Genomic DNA, 14866 nt, shown 5'->3' on the forward strand with positions numbered 1-14866 from the left:
GCTCCACTCCCAGTTACTACATGTGAAGACATAAGTATCACTTCTTTTATTCCCATAGTCTCCCCACCCATATAAGATTCGTTTCCTGTTCACTTTCTTGTGTGGTTCCCATTTTAATATATGTGCTGCCGAAGGAAACATTTGACTTCCTTAACCTTTCGCTTTCTGAGGCCTTCAAATGATTTCAGCATATCAGCAATGCAACAGCCACAGCAGTTTGAGCCTTTAAACCATTTTAAATCATTTGAACCATTACACTAAGAATCTAGAAATACATTTTATTTATTTGTTAAGTTTATACGGGTAGACCTTAATCTATGACCGCAACTGAAAGCAGAATGTCTGTTCCTAAGCAAGGCGGCTGCTGAGTGAGTTATGCCCAATTTTACAACCTTTTTGCCACAGTTGTAATGGGAATCATACAGTTGTTAAGTGAATCCAGCTCCCCCCATGGACTTCTCTTGTTGGAAGTCAATTGGGAGGATCGCAAATGGTGATCATGTGAGTCTGGGATGCTGCAATCATCACCAGTTCGTGCCAGTTGCCAAGCACCCAAATTTTGACCCCCTGTTTGGCTACTGTGACGATCGTAAGGGCAAGGACCAGTCATAAGTCACTTTTTTCAGTGCCACTGTAACTTTGAACAGTCGTTAAATGAATGGCTGTAAGGTGAGGACTGCCTGCATGCTTTTCAGTTCACTCAAAAAACTCATTAAGAAGACCCTTCAATTCACTCTGAATCATTTTGTGTAGCTTTATGTTCTTAGTTAGGTTTTCTTTTTTAGATTGTCTTGTGTCTAGGAGTGGATGCTTGTATTTCTCTGTCTTCTTTTCTTTTTCACCTCTAGCTATTACTGAAAAAGTGGTGACATCACAACTATAAAATAGAGCCCCCCCCCAAAAAGAGCTGGAGACAAATTCCTCCTTTCCTAGACATGGACATGATAGATATCTTCTGATTGACCAAGACCCAAACATCCCACTGAGTCGCTAATTCTGCTCTCTGCAAGCAAAGGCCAGGTGGTGACGTGCTTCCTTCCTAGAGCTGAGAGAAAATGAATGGCCCAAGATCGCCCAGCTGGCTTTTCCCTTAAGGTCAGACTAGAAATCACAGATCTCCTGGTTTCCAGTCTGATGCCTGAAGCACTACACCAAACTGGCTCTCCCGCCTTATATTTTATTGTAAATCATGAGCGGCATTTAGCTGGTCCTACATATTTTGCTCTGTGATCAAACAAAATTTTCTTTCGATCCATTTCCTTCTCCCTATTTATCTAAATATTGGCTATTGGATATATTTTATATTTAACAGCCTTCATTAATGATTATTGCAGTTTTAGCTGAGTTTATTATCAGAGGCTTAAATTCTGCGTTGGACTCACTAAGTTACAAACTGGTCCCTACTGAAACTCACTACAAATCAACAATTACTTAGTCCCCACTAATTTAAGTGGTGCTGAGGGGCAGCTAACTTAGTTGGCATCCAACTCCAATCAAGTTTCCCTTCTCCATTGAAATTCTCATGAAACACAGCAAATATTTTTGCCTTTTTATTTCTAGGAAATCAAATTTTAAAGTAAAGTGGTGACTGCATTCTTGGGAATTCCCATAATGTGATTGTTTGATACTCTCTGCTTTTTAATCAGCTCAAAGACTCAAAGTACGGCATTTATTCAGAAGCAGGTTGCTCATAGTGATCAAAGGGGAGCTGAAAAAAGAACTGAATTCCCCACTTCCTCATATTGAATAAATGTCTTTTTTTTCTTTTTTCTTTTGTTTCTAGCTGTGATGTCACCACTTTTCCAGTAACGAACAGAAACGAAACAGAAACTCTTTATATAGAACCATTTCAAAAAGAAAACATAACAATATAATGCTGCACAAAATGACTCAGAATGAACAGATTTTAGGGTTCAAAACCTGGGGGTCCACACAGTCATGGGACTAGTTGGCCTCATGAGAATCCCTTCCCCCTCTGTGTTAAAACTCCTAGTCTCCCTATTGATTTGATTTCTTTGCCCGGGCGACATTTGAGCCGGTATGGCATTCTGAAATAATTACTATAAAATAATAATAATAATAATAATAATAATAATAATAATAATAATAATAATAATAATAAACCCCCAGTGAGGCACTACCTTGATGTGGTTGTGGGGCCTGTGTACTCTTAGGAAGATGAGAGCTATGCCAGAGGTTCAACCATACTGGACAGGTCTCATCAGAGGAGTCAGACAAAGAGTGTCTCTCCCATAAAAAATATGGTGAGACGTAAATTGCAGAATGCCATACCAGCTCGGACGTCGCCCGGGTTAACAAGGTCCACACTAGATATTGGAGTTCCTGGATATCTGGTGAAAAATGGGTTACAGGACTCAGGGCTGTTGGCTGAGCAACCAGGGCCAGCAGCTGCAGAACTACTGGAAGAAAAGATGTTTACCCGTCGCAGATACACAGTGATGGAAAACAAAGAAATAATGATCTGTTACTACAGATCAAGTCCAACAAGAAGAGGATATCTAAAATGAATGCACCAGTTCTGGAAAGAACAACATCCAGAATCAGAAATAACAGAACAGAGACTAGCAGATCAACGCCGATTTATAACACGAAATAAAGTATTCACAGAAACAGAAGTGGACGAACTGCAAAAGTTTACCCAGGGCAAAGAAATCAAAGCCTTACCAGAAGTAATTCAGAATGTAGAGGCAAACCAGGGGGAGTTGGCAGTGAAGGAATCTAGCAGAGATATACAACTGTTCTCATTTGGAAACCAGGCACCTTTACCTCAGGAAGAACAAAACCCTCTAACTAAAGAAATAAAAGAATTGAAACAAAGAATAATTGAGCATCTAGAACAGCACAAAAACAACAGAATAAGGCTGCCTGCATTGAAGCTTGTTCCAAAGAAACAGATAGCACAAGCATTAAAAGATGCAAATACTGCAATAGCAAGTATAAGCACCAATTCACTGCAAGAAACAAACCAACTAATGTACAGCACAGCTGCAGTTATAACAGAATACCTGGGATGCAAAATCAACAAAAAAGAAAAACAAACAAACAGTGCACCAGAAAAAAATGGAAGGTTAGACTAGAAAATAAGATCAGCAAGTTAAGATCAGATGCAAGCAAGCTAGAACAGATGAAAGAAAAGAAGCTGAAGAACAAGAAGACCAAAGAATACCTAATCAAGAAATACCACTTAGAAACAAGGAAGATCAAGGAAGCACTGGAAATAATAAAGCAACAAATAACAGCTATAGCAAGGAAAATCAGTAGATATGAAGCTCGAATTGCAAACTATAGGCAGAACCTCCAATTTCAATCCAATCAGAAACGTTTCTACCAATCCATCAATGGAGAAACTGCAAGGAATCATTCAGTACCTGACAAGGAAGAAACAGTGCAGTTCTGGAAGCAGATATGGGATAACCCAAAGAAATACAACAAGGATGCAGCTTGGTTAAAAGAGGTGGATGCAAATAAAACAGAAGTTGAAATGAAAGAACTAGTAATAACAACAAAAATGGTAGAAAAAAGAGCAAGGAAAATAAAAAATTGGTCAGTGTTGAGTCTGTCGCGAAATGGTAAGACACGAGAAGCAGTTGTAGTTCTCAGGAAACCTTTTATTCTTCAGTTCAGCTTACATTGGAATATGGCGGCAACGCCCAAAACTCTCGGCCTCCTTTTATAAGCCTTTCCCGGGTCAATCTGCTACTTTTGGCGCGCCAGCACCCGTGCATGCGCACACGTACTGGCGACAGCCTGTCTGGTCCCGGGCAGCTTGCACCTGCCCGGGACCGCCTGCAATGCCCCGAGCCTGCTTGCAAGGCTCAGGACATAACACCCCTTTCCCCCGGGCTAAAACTACGACCAATGCCATAATAATACACAACCCACTCTTAGTACAATGCTCTGCTCCCCCAATGTTTGGAGTTCCCCCCGTTTCCATTGCCTTAGTGTTTCTATCCTTCTACTGGCTCTGTTTAGCCAATAGTGTTATGTAATCCTCTAAGTACTTAGGAGATTTCCTTGCTCTCTGTGACCTCCTAAGCTCTGGGTGTCTGACAGGTACCCCCTGACTGAGGGGTGATGTGTGCCTGTTCCCCTGGTTATGCCTTGGTGACTCCCAAGGTCTGTGCTCCAATGCCTGGCCTGCTTGCTTGCCCACCGGGCTCGTCAGGCCAGGGCTTCTTTCAGTGTATGACCTGGTTGTCCCGCCTAGCTGTAGGCTCTCTGGCCCTTTTAAGTGACTGTCACTGTTGGGCGTTTCTGTAGAACCTCCTAGGTCTGTCCAAGACCTGTCAGGAGGCTGTCTATCCCCTGAATCCCGTTCTGTGTCCGGGCTTGTGTGGGTTCAGTACTGTCCCAAAACTCAGTTGTCCCCTGAGTGTAGTCAGAGGTGTTGTAGTCGGGGTTTGGTTCCTCGACCACCTCCCTGTGTGTTTGCCCCCTTCTAGGGACAGGGTTGAAGTCAGGCCAACTAGGAGGAGTGTGTGCCAGCTCTCTTGCAGGGAATGGATTGTTGGGATGCTCCCGGGTATTCTCTCTGACTGGAGTACTGAGTGATACGGGTGAGAAGTGATCATGCCCCCGGGGTGACTCCCTGGCTGGAGTAGGCGTGAATGCCTGATAACTGGTTAAGCTCCTAGAATTCCTGTTTGGAGCACTCACGGAATTTTGGGATGGGCCGTTTGTGGCTCCCTCATTGGTAAAGGGCAGCATTCCATGCCCCTCTCTTTGCCCAAAGGGCTCCCCCTCCCCCCCTGGACAAGACCCAGGAGTCTCAGCGGGAAGGTCCCGTCTAGGGCGAAGTTGGTCAATGTGCCGATGCAGGACACGACCGTTGTCCAGGGATACCTCATAGGATAGAGGACCTGTGACCCTGGATATAGATGCGGGGACCCATGTATGACCAGGGCCGTAATTACGAGTCCAAACCGGGGCACCCACAAGTAGTTGCCTAGGTGCCCTGGGGTGTGAGACAGAAGGAGGCAGTCTGTCCGGATGCAACCGGTCAAGCTTGGTAGTCAGTTTGCGCCCCCAACGAAGTTCAGCTCGGCTTCTCCCTGTAGAAGTGGACGGTGTGGTGCAATAAGAAAGGAGGAAGTCAGCCAACCTGTGATGCCAGTCCCCGTAGGTGAGCCTCTTCAAGGCGTCCTTGGTGATGCGAACCATGCATCCAGCCATACCGTTGGTGGACGGGTGGAAAGGTGCAGAAGTGGCATGATGAATCATGTTAGCCTGCAAGAAAGCTTGGAATTCGGAGGAAGTGAATTGAGGGCCGTTGTCAGACACAATGATGTCTGGGAGCCCGTGTGCAGCAAAAATCCCCCTCAGTACCTGAATAGTCTTTGCAGTGGTGGTGGAAGAGACAGGTACAACCTCAAGCCATTTTGAATGGCTGTCAACGAGGACCAAGAAGAATTGACCCTGAAAGGGCCCAGCGTAGTCAATGTGCACCCTAGACCATGGAGACTGTGTTTCCTCCCACCTATGCACAGGAGCTTGGGGCATTTCAGGGCGTGAGCATTAACAAAGGTGGCAAGCATGCACCTTAGCTTCTATGTCTTTGTCTACACCTGGCCACCACAAGTGGCTGTGTGCAAGAGCCTTCATTCGTACAATGCCAGGATGACCCTCGTGGAGGGAATCTAAGACCCTAGTCCTCATTGAGGTGGGAATGACAACTCTGCTTCCCCAAAGCAGACAACCATGAGAGGTGGACAACTTGTTCCTTTTAGACCAGAAACTCTGAAACTCAGGACTAGGACAGTGCTCAGGCCATCCAGACAAAACCCAAGAAAGGACACGTGAAAGTGTGTGATCTGTGCCTGATTCAGCGGCTACATCCCTGGCATTCAGGGGGGACTCGGGCAAGGCTTGAATGGAGAGAATATTGATGGCTGGTGCGGGGTCAGCCTCTAGTACCGGCAGGTGTAATCTACTGAAGCCATCAGCATGGCCCATTTCCTTCCCAGGCTTGTGAAGTAGGGAAAAATCATATGCAGACAAAAAGATAGACCACCTGAGCATCCTGGGGGAGATGATTTGGGGAGTTTGTTTACGTGTGGTAAACAGTCCCAACAAAGGCTTATGGTCAGTGAAGACCGTGAAATGCCTACCATATAAAAAATCATGGAATTTTTTAATTCCAGCAACAATAGCTAAGGCTTCCCTGTCTATTTGAGCATAGTTGTGCTCAGCTGAAGACAATGTCCTGGAGTAATATGCAACAGGAACCTGAGTTCCATCAGCCCTGAGGTGGCTCAGTACAGCACCCACCCCATAAGGGGAAGCATCACAAGCGATGCACACAGGAAGGGACTCATTGAAGTGAGCAAGTACACTGTTAGAAGTGAGCAAGGCCGTGACCTCATTGAAACTAGCCTCATGTGTTTGTGACCACTGCCACACTGCCTGTTTATCTAATAGCCTGTGAAGAGGCTCAGCTACACTAGCCTTGTGTGGAAGAAAGGAATTGTAGAAATTCAGAAGGCCCAGAAAAGTCTTTAGTTTGGCCTTAGACTTTGGCCTAGGGGCTTGCATAATGGCTTTTAGTTTGGATTCAGCAGGATGAATCCCAGCAGCATCAATTTTGAACCCCAGAAACTCAGTAGAAGGCACCCCAATTTTACATTTGTCCTTCTTGAGTTTGAGTCCCATTTTCCTGAACCTTAATAGGACAGCCTTTAGCTTTTCAGCTAGAATGTGTGTGGAGTCTCCTGCAATTAAGACATCATCAAAATAGGGGCAAACCCCTGGTATACCCCGTAGTGTGTTTTCCATTACGCTTTGGAAAATCCCAGGGGCGACATTTACTCCAAATTGAAGTCTCTTTACCTTGAAAGCCCCTCTGTGGGTCACAATAGTCTGAGCTATAGCAGCGTCATCATCAACAGGCAGCTGTTGATATGCTTGAGCTAGGTCAAGCTTTGCAAAAACGTGCCTCCCCTTGAGGGAGGCCAGGATATGGCTGACCACAGGAACAGGATTGCCATGTTGCTGCAATGCCTTATTTAGAGTGCATTTGTAATCAGCACAGATGCAAATGTCCCAAATGGGAGTGAATGTGCCCAGCTGGGGGCTGAAAACATCTGCAAATTCTTTGCAGACTTCCTGTAGGTCGAGTGTTTGTAGGCTGTTGAGCCCTGTGACGTGTATCCCCAAGGCCTCAAACCCATTAGAATTAAAGCAAGAAGGGTCCCTTTTGCTTTAAAGAGTAAAATTGATCCTTCTTGCTTTAATTCTAATGGGAGTGACCATGGGGTCTAGCTTTAACGACACAGGGGGTCCTTTGAATGTGCCCAGTTGGGGGCTGAAAATGTCTGCAAATTCTTTGCAGACTTCCTGTAGGTCGAGTGTTTGTAGGCTGTTGAGCCCTGTGATGTGTATCCCCAAGGCCTCAAACCACTCGAGTCCTATGAGACTCGTTCGTTCACCCTCTACTACTAGTAGGTCTAGTGGACCCTCAAAATCCTTATACTGTACGTTAAGGGTGGCCTCCCCCTTAACACACACTCTGGAGTTTTGAAAATCCGTTAGAACAATGTCAGAAGGCCTCAACTTGGCCTGGGTTCCGCTGCCGGAACAAATCTTCCTAAATGTGTGCATAGAAATGATCGAAAGTGCAGACCCCTTGTCCAGTTCCATAGTTAATGGAACCCCTTGTAGCTTCACCTTAAGTGACAGCTTTTTCTTAATGGGCTTGTGTGTGCCTGTCCTGTAGATGCTTCTTCGCGAAGCACAAAACCCCACCCTATTCTGGTTGGGGACCCTGGTACCTTTCAGGCGCAATTCTTCCTGAGGTTGTACCTTCTGACGGCCCAGGCACACAGCTGCAATGTGTCCTTGTTTTCCGCACGCCCGGCAGATAGCGGAGCAGAACTTGCAGTCGGCTCTCTTGTGGCAACCTCCACAACCGATGCACTTGGGGAGCGCTGAAGAGCTTCCTCTTGGTTTTCCTTCCTTTGTGGGGTGGAGACGGTCCACTTCCTCGTCCGGATCCTCCTCGGAGTTTCTTTGGACTTCTTCCTGGTGCACGGACGCAGCATCTGGACTGTTCCTGATCGGCCGCATGTTCTTGATGGCGCCGCCCACTGCTTCTTCTGTGGTGACCTCTCTCAAGGCATCTTGGAAAGACAAGTCCTCCTTGGCGAAAAGTCTCTGTTGCAACTCTCGATGCCTTAGCCCGCATACAAACCGGTCCCTCAGTCGTTCCTCGAGGTCCTTGAACTCACAATGTTTGGCGGCTTTCCTCAGTGCGGCGATGTACTCCTTGGCCAATTCTCCGGGTCGTTGATCCCTCTGCTCGAAGGTGTGACGCCACGCTACGACGGACATCTTAGGCTGGAAGTGCTCCTTCACTAACTTCTTTAGATCTGCGTAGCTGACAGACTCTAAAGGAACAGGTGCTGCGAGGTTCTCAGCGATTTCGAATGTGTCTTGACCGCAAATGCACAGCAGAGTGGAAGCCTTCAAGCTCTCTTCCCTCACCTGGTTCACTTTGAGGTAGTTTTCCTCCCTGGCTACGTAGGACTCCCACCTCTCTGGATGTGAGACGTCGAATTCCGAAAGCCTTCCAATCTTTGCCATTTCGAATCAGGAAGGGTCTATCAGCCAGCCTACCCCCGAATGCGCACTGGATTGGCGGGTAGCTGCCAAGTCAATGCCGTTCCTGCCGCTCCGGACTCACTCGGGTAAGCTTACCACCTTTTCTTCTTCGATGTAAGGCAATCCCACCTTCATCGCCAGTGTTAGGTCTGTCGCGAAATGGTAAGACACGAGAAGCAGTTGTAGTTCTCAGGAAACCTTTTATTCTTCAGTTCAGGTTACATTGGAATATGGCGGCAACGCCCAAAACTCTCGGCCTCCTTTTATAGGCCTTTCCCGGGTCAATCAGCTACTTTTGGTGTGCCAGCACCCGCGCATGCGCACACGTACTGGCGACAGCCTGTCTGGTCCTGGGCAGCTTGCACCTGCCCGGGACCGCTTGCAATGCCCTGAGCCTGCTTCCAAGGCTCAGGACATAACAGTCAGCACCAGGTGAAGATGAACTGCATGGGTTTTGGTTGAAATATCTAACTGTTATACACCCACTCATTTCCAAGCAGTTCAACAATATACTACAAGGAGGAGAAATTGAAAAGTGGCTAACAACTGGGAAAACCTACCTAATAATAAAAAATCCAGCAAAAGGGGCAACACCAGGCAACTACAGGCCAATTACCTGTTTACCAACAACTTTCAAATTACTAACTGGTGTTGTAGCTGATGCAGTACAACAGAATCTAGTTGAAAACAATCTCTTTCCACCTGAGCAGAAAGGAAACCGCCCCAATAGCAGAGGAACAAAAGATCAACTCCTAATAGACAAAATGATCTTGGAAAACTGCAAGAGAAGGAAGACCAACCTGAATGTGGCATGGATTGACTACAAAAAGGAATTTGACTCTCTGCCACATGATTGGATAATAAAGTGCCTAGAAATAACAGGAGTCAGTAGAAACATCAGAAAATTTGTGCAAAGATCGATGGCACAATGGAAGACACAGTTGCAGATCAATGGTGAGAGACTGGGAGAGGTTAATATCAAGAGATGAATATTTCAAGGAGATTCATTGTCACCATTACTATTTGTTATTGCACTGTTTCCTTTGTCAACAATACTGAATAACTCAGGACATGGCTATCAAACATCAAAAACATCTGCAAGACTATCCCACCTCCTTTATATGGATGATCTGAAGCTGTATGGAAAAACATCATCTGAAATAGAATCGCTGCTCAACACTGTCCGTATATATAGCCAAGATATTGTAATGGAGTTTGGCTTGGACAAATGTGCCACACTTACTATCAACCAAGGAAAAATAGTGAAAACTGAAGGAATCAAGATGCCCCACGAAAATAACATTAAGAGTCTGGATGAGGAAGAGTACTACAAATACTTGGGTATCCTTCAAGCTGACAACATCAAGCACAATGAAGTCAAGAAAAAGATTAGAGGTGAATACATCAAGAGAGTGAAGAAGATCTTAAAATCCAAACTCAATGGAGGAAATACCATAAAGGCAATCAACACCTGGGCAATCCCAGTCATTAGGTACACAGCTGGAATAGTGGACTGGACTCAAGCAGAACTAAAAGCAATGGATAGGCAGACCAGAAAAATAATGACAATGAATCATGACCTTCATCCACGCAGTGACATTGATAGACTTTATTTACCAAGGCAAATAGGTGGGCGTGGAATGCTACAAGTACATCAGATGGTTGAAGAAGAAAAAATGGCTTTGAAAGAATATCTGAAGAACAATGATGAAGATGCACTGAAAATAGTATATCAGGAAGGCTTACTAACTACTGGAGAGACCAAACTGGCCTACAAGAAAGACCAAATGAAGAACAGAATAGAGGCATGGGAAGACAAAGCACTACATGGCCAATACATGAAAAAAATAGCTGGGAAAGCAGATAATAATAAAACATGTCAATGGCTAAGAGCAGGAAAATTGAAGAAAGAGACCGAGGGACTAATTCTGGCTGCACAAGACCAAGCCTTAAGGACAAATGCATACAAAGTCAAAATTGAGAAGACAGCAACAGACAGTAAGTGCCGCCTATGCAAAGAAGCTGAAGAAACAGTGGAACACTTGGTAAGCTGTTGCAAGAAGATTGCACAGACTGATTACAAGCAGCGGCATGACAAAGTAGCAGCAATGGTGCATTGGAAGATCTGCAAAAAATATCATTTGCCTGTAAGCAAAAACTGGTGGATCATAAAATAGAGAAAGTCATAGAAAATGATAAAATTAAACTGCTCTGGGACTTCAGAATTCAAACAGACAAGCACCTGCAACATAACACCCCAGACTTAAAAATTGTCGATAAGAAAGACAAAAAAGTCTGGATAGTGGACGTGGCAGTTCCTGGAGATAGCAGAATAGAAGAGAAAGAACTGGAGAAGATAACAAAATACAAAGACCTACAAATAGAAATAGAAAGACTGTGGCAAAAGCAAGCAAGGGTAGTACCAATAGTAATAGGCGCCTTGGGTGCAATCCGAAAACAACTGGAGCACCACTTGAACACCATTGGCATTGACAAATTCGCTAATAGTCAATTGCAAAAGGCAGCCTTATTAGGAACTGCTTCCATCCTGCCACGATATCTGTAATACCATCAAACATCCACATCTGCCTATCCCAGGTCCTGGGTAAGGACTCGATAGGTAGACAAAATGCCAAATCCAGTCTGAACATCTGGCTGACTGTGCGATGATCAATAATAATAATAATTGACAAATTCGCTATTAGTCAATTGCAAAAGGCGGCCTTACTAGGAACTGCTTCCATTCTGCGACAATATCTGTAATACCATCAAACATCCACATCTGCCTATCCCAGGTCCTGGGTAAGGACTCGATAGGTAGACAAAATGCCAAATCCAGTCTGAACATCTGGCTGACTATGCGATGATCGATAATAATAATAATAATAATAATTATTATTATTAATGATTCAAACTGCAGTGATTGTTGCATTGGCTGATGTGCTGCATTTGTTTTAAGATCTCAGAGAGTCAAAGATTAAGAAATTCAGCAGGAAACAAACCTCATAAGGTTTCCCTTAAATTTTAAAGGAAGTGATACATGTGTTAATATATAGTATTTGGGAGTGGAGCTCAAGCATTCTTTTTTATATATAAATATTTTATTAATTTTCTGGTTTTACAGTCAAATATTTTATAAGCAACCTGTTGTCTGGGTCCATTACTAATTCAGCAATATTCATTACCTTCTTTAGTCTAAATCCAATATTACACCATCGAAACGTTTCCTCTCTTCTTCCAGCAATACCTATTTTCCCATGATGGGAAAAATACAATTCTTATTGTTATCAGCTAAATATAATCTTTGTTACATTTATCAAAAGTGTCAGTTTTAAGTAACTTTTCTAACCAGTACATATCTTAATTGCTTTTGCACTTAACATCCATATAGTCAATCAATGTCCTGTTTTTGCTTTTTTTTAATTTTAATTTCCCATCAGTATTCGAAATGTCTCTATTGTTAGTAATTTCAGAGTAAGTTATATTTAGGTGACCAAAAGTTTACCTTATTCAAACTTCATAGCGTTTTCCTGTTTCTCTTCTCATACCAAGATCTAATATTCTAATTACAAAGCTTATATTTCTCAATCTTCCAAATCTATCAATTCTTCTTCCTTTTCCTCAAATATATTCTGAATTCTTGATTTGTAAGAAGCCTTTCCATTTTCAATTTTATCACTCCATCTTCTAATTCTTCAGTTGTCTTGATCTGTCGGTCAATTCCTTCCTTTAAGTCCTCCATTTTGGGATGTGGTTGCTCTAGTTTTTCTTCTATTATCTCCGTTGTTAATTCCTTCTTTCTAATCATGTCCTGAGTTTGTAGATTGAGATTAGAAATTTGTTCTTTTATCTTCTTTGTGTTATTTCTAGTTTCATCCAATGTATTTCATCCAATGATTCAAACTGCAGTGATTGTTGCATTGGCTGATATGTTGCAATTCTTTTAAGATCCCAGAGAGCCAAAGATTAAGAAATTCAGCAGGAAACAAACGCCATAAGGTGTGCCTTAAATTTTAAAGAAAGTGATGTGTATTTGGGAGTATTTGGGAGTGGAGCTCAAGCATTCTTGAGCTCTATTTCAGGGAATTATCACCTGAAGGAAGGTTAAGGAATGGATTCACAGCTGGTGAGATGGTATTTCTTTACTTCTTTAATCATTTAAGAAGTGGCAGATTTGATTCTTTATGAAGTACTGAAGGGATCTAATCGTAAGCTTGTGAAATCAATATTTTACACTAGATTCATTCACGTAAGAGTGTAGGGAAAGTTGCATCTTTTTCTGCTTGCTGAAGAATACTTCTAAATACTATTTGTTTTATGATCAATGAGATTAATAGTGACTTGATTTATTAGCTCACGACTCCTTGAGAAATCATAAAGCTGAGATCTTCTTTAAGATATTTTATTATTATTTTTTTAAAGAGTTCAATAATAATTACTCTTTCTTTCTTTATTTATTTATTTATTTATTTATTTATTTATTTATTTATTTATTTATTTCCCCTTCCTTCCTTCCTTCCTTCCTTCCTTCCTTCCTTCCTTCCTTCCTTCCTTCCTCCTTCTTTCCTTCTAGTCAGATTTTGAATACCAACCTTTGGCAACATCTAAGGATACAGTCATTAAAATCCAGTGAAATTTAGTTCAATTCCAGATGTTTAATTTTTTTAAAAAAAACATTGCTCTTGATTTTCTTTTGTGAGTCTGGGGCCATTCCCTCTACAATGTCATCAACATCTGGGACATCCACCCATGCACCAAGGGATTTCAATTTTCTGTTTGTCTCTCTGTATTCAATCTTATTTTATGTTTCTTTCCATCTGAATAGCCGCCTCTCTTAGACAGATAGGTAAAAATATTTCTACAAGAGTAACAAGATCAGGACAGAATGTTTCTTTTTTTAATGAACCCATACAGGTAGGTCTCGATTAATAAATATATCAATTAATAAAGCCCATGAAATGGTTGCATTATTCAAGTTTGTACTGTTCAAAGTGATATTTCTGTGAAAAATATGATAACTGGTTCCAGCTTGAAAAAAATAGGCAATTATAAATTTTGAAAAATATTTTTATACTTTTATTAAGTTTTATTTTAAGAATTTTGGATCATATTATATTGTTTGGTGGTTTTATATCCTGTAAATATGGAAGCAAAATTGTTACTGTTGTATACATTTTGATTATGTCTGGCCTTACGGCTGTAATAAACAGATTGATACTTTTATTAATGAATTACTGTACAACCATAACAGAATGAACCCATATTCAGAGTGTACCTGTTATGTCATATATTCTGCTTAGTTCTTCAAAATATCTCTTCTTTTTTTGTACCTTCTTTGAGCAGACTCTTTTTTTTCCATTTTGCACAAATGATGATTAACATCTAAAACCCCAATAGCAACTACACATGTGTGCCAGCCTCAACTGTGCATGTGCTAGCCTCACATTAATTGAATTTTGGCTTATATTAAACATGCCTGGTATCAATTTATAATTCACTCTAAATAGAATACAGCGCCATTCAAACTCCCAGTAATTGTGACCTCCCTGTATCACTAATTTTTTTTACTTCTGTTTATTCCAGCAAGGATGTTCTCCTTTACTGTAGCAATGCACTGTGTGAGGACATCTGCCCTCCCTCCCTCTCCACCTGTTCAAGCAAGCTACATCCAGAGATGCAGAGAAACTTTACTATTTGCCAAAGTCTTCTTCAAATCAAGGTTAATTGCCAATAGTTCCAGAGACTATTCCATGTACCAATAAAGGAGAATATCTGTAGCTCAGAGTTGAAATGAGGGCTCCTTGGTGCTCTCTGAGCTTGCTTGTTTTCTTGCAGATGTTTCATTACCCAAATTAGGTAACATCAGCCCTGATGATGTTATTGTCAGGGCCCACTTCAAAACCTCATCCTAAGAAAGCAGAACTCATGGAAGCAGTTTCCTCCAAAAGGAACTTTTATTAAGAGAAGCTGACAGCCAGCGTAATAGACAGGATCTGAGGGTTTCCCTCTCAGATCAATAGATTAAAAGTGTCCCAAGCAAACCCCACCCCAAAGTTCATCCGTTCGGTTAAAATGGGCCAATCCCCAGATGTTGCTCATTGTGGGAAAGAGCAGATAACACCAGGCTGTCTCAGTGTTGCAGCGATGTTTTGTCAGCTCATCACACCTTCCCTTCTGAACACGGAGATAAACTAGTTGTCGGAGGCACATTCCTTTCTTCTGCCCCCTCTTTCTAGCTGACATCAAGGGG

The sequence above is a fragment of the Crotalus tigris genome, unplaced genomic scaffold, assembly GCF_016545835.1.
Source record: "Crotalus tigris isolate CLP2741 ecotype Arizona unplaced genomic scaffold, ASM1654583v1 scf7180000024119.3904262, whole genome shotgun sequence".
Taxonomy (NCBI): Eukaryota; Metazoa; Chordata; class Lepidosauria; order Squamata; family Viperidae; genus Crotalus; species Crotalus tigris.